The following is a 9,331-nucleotide window of genomic DNA, read 5'->3' as shown; positions in this document are numbered from 1 at the left end:
TATGATACTTTTACCTACTTTTCTTTTTCCTTATCAGGGAAGGAAATGAAGTGTGTGATAGCTATACATTGGTTAATATGGGTCACTCTTTACAGGAGAATAATAGAGGGCTTTGCCATGAGCCCCATGGAAAGGGAAGCATATTATTCCAGTGCTCCACAGTGTACCTGGGAAGCTGAGGCAGGACAGTGTATCGCCCCAAGTGCAGCTGTTCTGCCTGGCTTTTAGGGAGACGGAGCCAAGGCTCAGTCCACTCCCCACCCTTGCGAGCCCACCTGCATTGGTGGTGCAGTGGCTCTACTGAGGCTGCTTCCCCTGTCATGCAATGCAGGTAGACAATGCAGTGGAGTAAAGGGGCACCGTACTTCCCCACGCAGGCCTGCAGAATGGGTTACCATCTAGCCCCAGATAAAGAAAAATCAATCCACTGAGCATTCTTTGTTACAATATTTTTTAAATTAGGTGGTGGGGTTTTGTCAGGTTAACTTGCGCTGTCCAGAAAAGGATAATTTTTCTAAGTCCAGGCCCTATTTTAAGTGCATGTAATGACACTGCCACCACAAAACAGTTGCTGCTAAGTCCTTTGGTCAAGTACTACTGTCCCAATAACCAGGCTAACTGCCTCTCTGACCTCTCCTGCTCTCCCCATAGTGGGCCCCCATCAGGTCCTCCAACTGCTGGCCATCACCTCTCTCAGGGTGGGCTCATGTGATTCTCCCACTCTCGGACCAGGCCTTGGGCTGCTAAGTCCTGGTACTAGCTCTGATTTCCTCAGCAGGTCTGACTTATGTTTAGTGCCTGCAGTTCTGCTCCTCGGGAGCTATGACCAGTAATACCCGATGACCAAACAGCCTTCTCAAAGCACTGTATTGTTTATTTAGGATCAAAGCATTTCAGAGAAAAACATCTTAAAACGATAGCCAGTCTGTAAGCATGCCTGCCTTTGCCTAAGGCTCACCACCTCCTGGAAGCTGCAGAAGGGCCCATCTCCTTCAGACATTGCCGCAGGACCTGTCTCTGTGTCCATGTTAGTCTGTTCCCCACACAAACAACTCCCCCTCCCTCTCTCCAGAAAGTCTTTGTAACTGTGTCGTGATCTTTTGATTTCTCAGTTCCCAGCCTTGGCAAAAAGGCTGTGTGTCTTTGGGCTGGAGCCTGGAAGTGGCATCTTCCCTGCTAATAGCTTGACATTTGTCTTGTAATTGCCCCCTAAGTGTGTGTTTGGGAGGCTGCTTATCTAGACCCATTTTGTGACTTTCTGGGGCGGGGGGGAGGGGGGGGGAAGGTTTCCAACAGCCACCTCTTAAGTCATGTAACTCAATATAGCTATACAGTGACTCTCTCATTAATACCATAGGTACCTGGTCAGTAAAATTATTATACATTAGTATTCCTAAATTACATCTACCATTGCCCCTCTCAGAGAAGAGTAAAAATACTCTATGATGCTCGGTTAGAAATAATTCTCTATAGTCAAAACTCATGGATTAATTGACGTGAGGTATAGACATCGCTGAGTAATAAAGTGAAGGCTAGATTGTCTCTTACTTTAGTGGTTTTAATTTTGTTTGGTTTTAGCTTATCGTAGTCTCTGGGAGATGGTGGGAAATTGCTTGTTTAAAAAATAATCTAATCTGTGTTGCATTCAAGAAAATAGTTTCTTAAAGTTTTGCTTTTTTCAAACAAAAAAAGTAACTAAAATAGCTTAAATTATTCCTAAGGGGGGCGGGGGAGAATAACTATCAAATCCGTGTATACACTGGAAAATGTACACAGTGTCCCTTATAAGCAGCATTACAAAATCCTTTATGGTGTCTCAAAGGGAAAAAAAGAAAAGGATTTTTAAAGTGAGAGGTCCTAGCCTCTGTTTGCCAGAAGCTGGGAATGGGTGACAGGATGGATCACTTGATGATTACCTGTTCTGTTCATTCCTTCTGGGGCACCAGGCATTGGCCACTGTCAGTAGACAGGATACTGGGCTAGATGGGCCATTGGTCTGACCCGGTATGGCCGTTCTTATCCTGCTTCATTTGAAATCTGTAGGCGTTTGGACAATGAGGCCCTGAGATGGCTTGGGCATGGGCATGGTAAAACAGTCAGCAGAAGCAGGATCTGACATTTAATACACTTTTCCATTGCAAGGGAAAATGCATAGGAAAAAAAGCAAAGTATACGTTGTCACTTGGGCATGTTGTGAACCAACACAATGCAGATAAATTCAAGGAGTGCTGCAAATCAGCTCAACAATATGAATAATAAGTCTCAAGAAAAATCTCTACCCCAGAAAATGAAGCTGGTGATAAGTCTCAGGACATCCTCTGAGACAGGAGACACTGTCAAGTCACTGCCTAGAGGGAAGTGAGAGTTTTTTCTGTAAGCAGGATGTTGATAAGTCAGCTTAAGATGCTTAAGGTCCCTACTGCTGGGAACAGAAATCTGCCTCCTACTTGTGGATTTACATATTTAACCAATACGCCTCCTTCAAAACCCGTTCCTGCTTCCATTGGCTTCAGCACAAACAGATTTGGCAACCTTAGCTGGGTTTTTAAACATTCGTCTAATGGGAACTTCTGTTTTTTCTTTAGTCACCAAAGAAAAGAAAAGAAAAAGTAATTCTGTAAAGTTGTATTTAACGTGCATAACAAAAGCCAGTGACTCTGTCCTTGCGCTGCTGTCAGTCAGTCAGTCTGTAATTCACAATGTTGAGTCTAAGTAATGCAGAGGTCTGAGCCTAGTCATGATAGTGCATTGCATGCAATGAGTGCTGCAATATCCAAGTGCCAGCAGGTGAATTAAGGGTGGTGTTTTGGCTTGATAAGGAGATACAGAGTCTTTTATTGTACCTCTAGAATATTAATTTAAACACAGCCTACATCAGTACCTGGAAAGGTAAATCACTACTGTTCAATAGCTGTTTGGTGGCTTATATGAATTGAGCTTGGTGATCTCAGGCTAGTTGCCAGTGTGTGTGTGTGTCATCCTCATGAAAACCACCACCAAAGTACTCCAGTAAAGATCAAGGCCCCATTGTGCTAGGCCTGTAGAGTTGATTCCTGAAGGTGTGTAGTTGTAGTGCACTGGCTAGGCAGCTTCGGGGAGCCTGCACTTTTCCTGCCAGTAAGCAGGACCACCCGGGGGGGGGGGGGGAGAAAGGAAAGTGGGGCAATTTGCCCCAGGCCCCGGGCTCTGCAGGGGCCCCCACGAGAATGGTTGAGGCTCCCGGCCCAACCCCGCCTCCGCCCCTCTCCCGGAGCCTCAGCGCATCCTAGGGTGACCAGACAGCAAATGTGAAAAATCGGGACGGGGTGGGGGGTAATAGGAGCCTATATAAGAAAAAGGCCCCAAAATCGGGACTGTCCCTATAAAATCAGGACATCTGGGCACCCTACCGCATCCAGGAGCGTCCCTGGCTCCGGCGGGGCCTGAGTTCCTCCCCACTCAGAGCCGTGTGGTAAGGGGGCAGGGCTGCGAGCTCCAGGCTGAGTGGCGGGAGCTCAGGCCCCGCTGGAGCTCGCAGCCCCGCCCCCTTATCACGCAGCTCTGAGCGGGGAGGAGCTCAGGCCCCACCGGAGCCACACTGCAGCGCTGTCCAGGGATGCTCCTGGATGTGGTGCGCTGAGGCTCCGGGTGAGGTGGGAGCCGGGGGTAAGGGGCCAGGGCCGGGGGGGGTTGGATAAGGGGCAGGGAGGGGGCAGAGGTTGGGGGGGTACATGGGGTCGGGGCAGTCAGGGGACAGGGAGCAGGGGGGTTGGTGGGGGTGGGGTCCTGGGGTGGTGGCTGGGGGGGTCTCTGGGGGACGGTGAGGGGACAAGGAGCAGGATGGGTAGGGGATTCTGAGGGGGGCGGGCAGTTGGGGGGCAGGAAGTGGGTGGGGGTCGGGTAGGGGGCAGGGCCAGGCTGTTTGGGAAGCACAGCCTTCCCTACCCTAAAGCTCATTCAGCAGTTTGAGGCTTGCAGAAGAGCCAAGCTGTTAGCTTTTCCATTAGGGCTGCTGTCCCTTTCACTTCTCAAATGCCAAATTATAGTCTATATTTAATTTCAGTGCCATGTCAGGGGAGGGTAGCTTCATTTAAAATTAGGGAGAGGAATCACATGAAAAGAGCAATATCCGACACCACCTACCTCCTTCCCAACCCTACAAAGGGAGACCCCCCCCCTCCCCTGCATTCCCCGAGGCTCGAGAGGGGTTAATTCACTGGTTCTCAAACTTTTGTACTGGTGACCCCTTTCACATAGCAAATCTTTGAGTGCGACCCCCCCCCCCCCATAAATTAAAAACACTTTTTAATATATTTAACACTATTATAAATGCTGGAGGCAAAGCGGGGTTTGAGGTGGAGGCTGGCAGCTCGCGACCCCAAGTAATAACCTCATGACCCCCTGAGGGGTCCTGACCCCCAGTTTGAGAACCCCTGGGTTAATTTAGTTTTAGCACCCTGTGTCCATTCACATGCATGTGCTACTTTGAGCATTTCAGTTTTCACAACATAGGCTCATCCCAGATTCTGGAACAAGCTCAAATGCTCAGTTCGTGGAGTATGTACATAAGCTATACTAAAGACAAACCCACAGTAACTGTCTCCAGTTTGTGAGGGACCCCATGGAGCCAGTCTCTAGGAAACAGATAAATGCGTGGAGGTTAAATCCATTAATGGCTATTAGCCAGGATGGGTAAGGAATGGTGTCCCTAGCCTCTGTTTGTCAGAGGGTGGTTGGAGATGGATGGCAGGAGAGAGATCACTTGATCATTACCTGTTAGGTTCACTCCCTCTGGGGCACTTGGCATTGGCCATTGTCGGTAGACAGGATACTGGGCTGGATGGACCTTTGGTCTGACCCAGTATAGCTGTTCTTATGTTCTAACCTAAATGAACCCAATGTTATGGAGACAGATATGAGTCAAGGAAGCCAGCAAAGTATCAGAAACCTGGAAAAATCTCTGACTGGATGGGCTCAGGCGTTTGGTCACAAGCTGAGGTGGTTCAAAAGTTTTGGATTTTTTTTAAGCAGAATTTTTTTATTGTTTCTTTAAACAATCAAACACAGCAAGCAGCAAATATTTGGCCACACACTTCTGAAACCCCAAACCATGTTCAGGTTTTGGCAGACTAATTTCAGCTTTTCAATTAAAAAACCACAACAAATTTTGAAGGAAAGCAGACATTGTCCGTGATTTTTTCTGCTTCTTAAAAAACCCTAGTTTTTGATCCAAAAAAGTTTTGACGGAAAAACATTTGTCCAACCCTTTTAATGACCTTTATGTAAGGGGACTGTTGCCCCATTACTAACATTCAGTGGGTTGTTTTGGTTGGCTAGCTCCCAGTACTAAGGGAGGGAGGAGAGATAGCTCAGTGGTTTGAGCATTGGCCTGCTAAACCCAGGGTTGTGAGTTCAATTCTTGAGGGGGCCACTTAGGGATCTGGGGCAAAATCATTACTTGGTCCTGCTAGTGAAGGTAGGGGGCTGGACTTGATGGCCTTTCAGGGTCCCTTCCAGTTCTAGGAGATATCTCCATTAATTTATTTATTATTTACTAAAAGGGGAAGGGTCGATGGCAAATCAGGAGCCTGAGACTGACATCCCCAGGAACAATGGGGAGAGGCCAATGCTCCAGATCAGCCTGATTGACAGGGCGGGCAGGCTAATCAGAGAGTCAGGAGGCCAGGGGGTCCCGTCCTCCGTGGGAACTGGAATTGCCTGGGTCAGACAGAATGGGGCCGAGCTAAGGAAAAAGCAGGGGCCTGAGCTAAGCTGCTGGAAGCAGAGCTGCAGCCCCAAAGCCAGAGCAAGCAGACTTGCCCTGGGAGGAGAGCTGCAGCAAAGGGGCCAGAGAAGCAGCCCAGGGAGCTGAAGGCAGAGCAGCAGCTGTACTGAGGCAGAGTGGTGGAGCTGGAGCTGGGGCTGGGACTGGAGCAGTGTGGAGCCGGGTGCGGTGAGCAGCTGGGGAGAGTGAGGAGGACCCTGGGCAGTGGGCCCAGCGCAGGGAGACCTCTCAGCCAAGAGGCCCTGCAGGCCAGACTTGGAGGGGGATCATAACCCTGACAGGATGGGGGCGATGCTGGGAAGAAAGGTTCTTGCCACCTAGAGCCTGAGGGCGTGTGGCCACCGCCAGAGCATGTGTCCGACCCGCAGCGTCTCTGCAGCACAGCCAGGTCCTGAGAAGGAGGCCTGGGACCTACAAGGAACAGACTGTGACCTGCCCTGATGTTCCAGAGACACTGTTTGTGATGTTCCCTGCCACAGAGCAGGGTGATGTGTTTTCCTTTAACCTTTCCCATTTTTCCTTATTCTTTTTTAAAAATTAATTGTTAATTAAACAACTTGTATTTGCTTTAAATTGTATAAAATGATCAGTGGGTCAGGGAGGTGCCCAGTGCAGAGAGAGTACCCTGGAGTGGGGACACCTGTCCTGGGTGACCACAGCAGGGTTGGGGGTCGAGCCCCCTGGGAACCCTGGGCCCAGCCTTGTCGGGGTTTACGAGCATTCTGCCAGACAGGAGAGTGGAAGGGGAGTCCTCAAGGGCAGGGAGGCCTCTGGGTAAAGGAAGCGGGAGCGAGGACTCAGATCCTTTCGCTAGCCCACTTCACCGGGGTAGTGTATAAGCCAGGAAAGTTCCCCACAATAGCGGGAGCATTCCCCCGCTTACATTTAGTGCCTTTTAGCACTAGCTGGGGCTGAGAACCAGTAATACCTTGTAAAGAAGTTTTCTCAAAATTGGGTTTGTGCCGAGATGCGGAAGGTTTATTTTTCCCAGGGCCGCCCGTGGGGGGAGGGAGGGGAAGCAAGTGGGGCAATTTGCCCTGGGCCCCACAGCGGCCCCCACGAGAATACAGCATTGTATAGTCAGGGCCGGCTCTGGCTTTTTTGCTGCCCCAGGCAAAAAAGCCTCCGGCCGCCCCCTCCCCCCCCCCAGCGCGGCAGGGGAGGGCGGCCGGAGCCCCGGGGGGAGGGCAGCGAGCCCCGGTCGGGGCTCCACTGTCCCCGGCGGCCAGAGCGCCGGGGGGAGGGCGGTGAGCCCGCCGCGGCTCCACTGTCCCCGGTGGCCAGAGCGCCGGGGGGAGGGCGGCGAGCCCCGGCCGGGGCTCCGCTCTCCCCGGCGGCCAAAGCGCCGGGGGGAGGGCGGCGAGCCCGCCGCGGCTCCACTGTCCCCGGCGTCCAGAGCGCCCGGGGGAGGGCGGCGAGCCCTGGCCGTGGCCCCGCTCTCCCCGGCGGCCGGAGCCGGAGCACCGCGCCGCCCCCCTCCAGGTGCCGCCCCAAGCACAAGCTTGGTGGGCTGGTGCCTGGAGCCGGCCCTGTGTATAGTATTGCAATTTTTTTTTTTTTTTTATGGAAGGGGCCCTGAAATTGCTTTTCCCCAGGCCCCCTGAATCCTCTGGGCGACCCTGCCAGTAAGGCCCCTTGTATATGGATAAATGGAGGATTTCAGTCTCAGGCTAATGTCTTCACAAGCACAAAGAGGAGATTCACTTGGTTTAACCAGTGAAGTTTCAGCTTTACCTGTGAAGTTCTGTGCTCCTATTTTTTTGTCACATCCCCCAATGGGAAGAAGGCCAGCTTCTGAAACAGCAGCACCTAACTCCTGCAGTGCTGAGGAATCCCTTTCCAGCCAAGTGCTAGTTGTGGTATATGTAGCTACATAATTGTTAGGATTTTGTTCTCTGTCTTGCAGTTTTAAATGTCTAGGGCCATGTCTACACTGACAAGCTGTACCGATACAACTGTGCCGCTGTAAGATCGCTCATGTAGCCGCGTTATGCCGACGGCAGAGCGCTCTCCCATCGACATAATAAAACCAGCTCAACGAGCGGCGGTAGCTGTGGTGCCGGGAGAGCGTTGTGCAAACGAGTGCTTATGTCAGCAAAACTTATGTTGCTTGGGTGGGGGCGTTTTTTCACACCCCTGAGCAACAAAAGTTTTGCCGACATAAGTGCTAGTGTAGACATGGCCTAGGAGTCTGCTGGAAGCAGCTGCAATTTCGTGTTCAGTCCAGTTACAGCTTACTGTGCTCTAATGGAAACTACGTTTGTTTTATGCTAAAATAAAATGAGTGTTTTAAACGGACAGTGTGTGGCTGCTCAGTGTGAATGGAAAGCACATACTTCCCTGGTGAAATCTGATAGGATCAGACCATGCAGTAACTCAGATGGAAGAATTATAGTTTTTTATTCTTTTTAAACACTTACTCCTCAGAAGGCCTTTGAATACTAATAACTGCCCTGTATTTTCTCCAAGTGCCTTTTCAGTTAGTTCCGTAAAATTGTTTATCTGGTACTTGATTTGTATTTTCGCGTGCTGGGGTACAAGGGAGAAACCGTGTGGTTTGTTGTTTTTAGGAAAAGTCATGAATACAGAACACACTGTATAATAAAGAGGGAATGAAGGCACCACAGAGCATAGTGTGTGAACATTCAGTAGCTGTTATTGTGTCAGCATCAGTTGTGTGCTTGGCACTATACAGCCTACAAAAACAAAGCCAGTCTCTTCCCCGAAGAGCTTACAGTTGAGAAGCCAAGACACGCTTTGAGATAATTGTCTGCATATGAGAGCTTCCCCTCCTTCCAGATCAATTTTTTAATTGCTATTGGGTGAGCTGCTGGGCTGGGTTTCTAAGAGGTGCAGTACCGGAGGGGGGCAGGCTCAGGGGGCTTTAAGGCACCTTTGCACTCTCCCAACAACAAGCTGCTCCAAGGGTCAGAGTGGCCCTGCCAAAATTTAAACAGCCCAGCCTAAGGCATGTCTACACAGGGAAAATGGTCAGCAGAAATAAAGCTATACTGAGAGTCACTTTTGTTCCAGAATAGAGAATCTACATGGAGAGTTACATTGGCATAGATATAGTCCTAGAATTATACTGCTATCATTCTGCCAGTCAATTTCTCCATGTAGATAGGGTTACAGCAGCTTGTCCCTGGCTGCCTATGTGCAGCAGCCCTTTATGATATGGCCCCAGGCCTGAAACATCCTTTCAGCTACACACCTCTTCAGCCATGCCCCTTACAGCAGGGCTTGGAAAGGGGCCCTCAAAAGGACTACCTGAGGCCATCAGTCTCAGTTCTTGCTCTAACGGAATTCTCTCCCAGCTTGACCTACAGCTGTAAAGCCCCTTCCACCCTTTTACCTGGTGTTAAGAAGCTGGAGCGGGGAGTGAGAATCTGACCTATTGCGTTCAGATGCCTGTGCAAGGAGATTGTGAAAAAGCCACAGTGACAAGTGGAAGCTAAAATGATTCAGTTCGTATGTGAGGTCTCAGTGATCTCTTTGGTTTATTGGAATCTTGCATTTACAACCAACAATGGGAAAATCAACCCGTTTACAGCAACGGCAGTTTCA

The sequence above is a fragment of the Chrysemys picta genome, chromosome 1 (assembly GCF_011386835.1).
Source record: "Chrysemys picta bellii isolate R12L10 chromosome 1, ASM1138683v2, whole genome shotgun sequence".
Classification (NCBI taxonomy): Eukaryota; Metazoa; Chordata; order Testudines; family Emydidae; genus Chrysemys; species Chrysemys picta.
The sequence above is the reverse complement of the archived record's forward strand: the minus strand, read 5'-3'. Positions refer to the sequence as shown.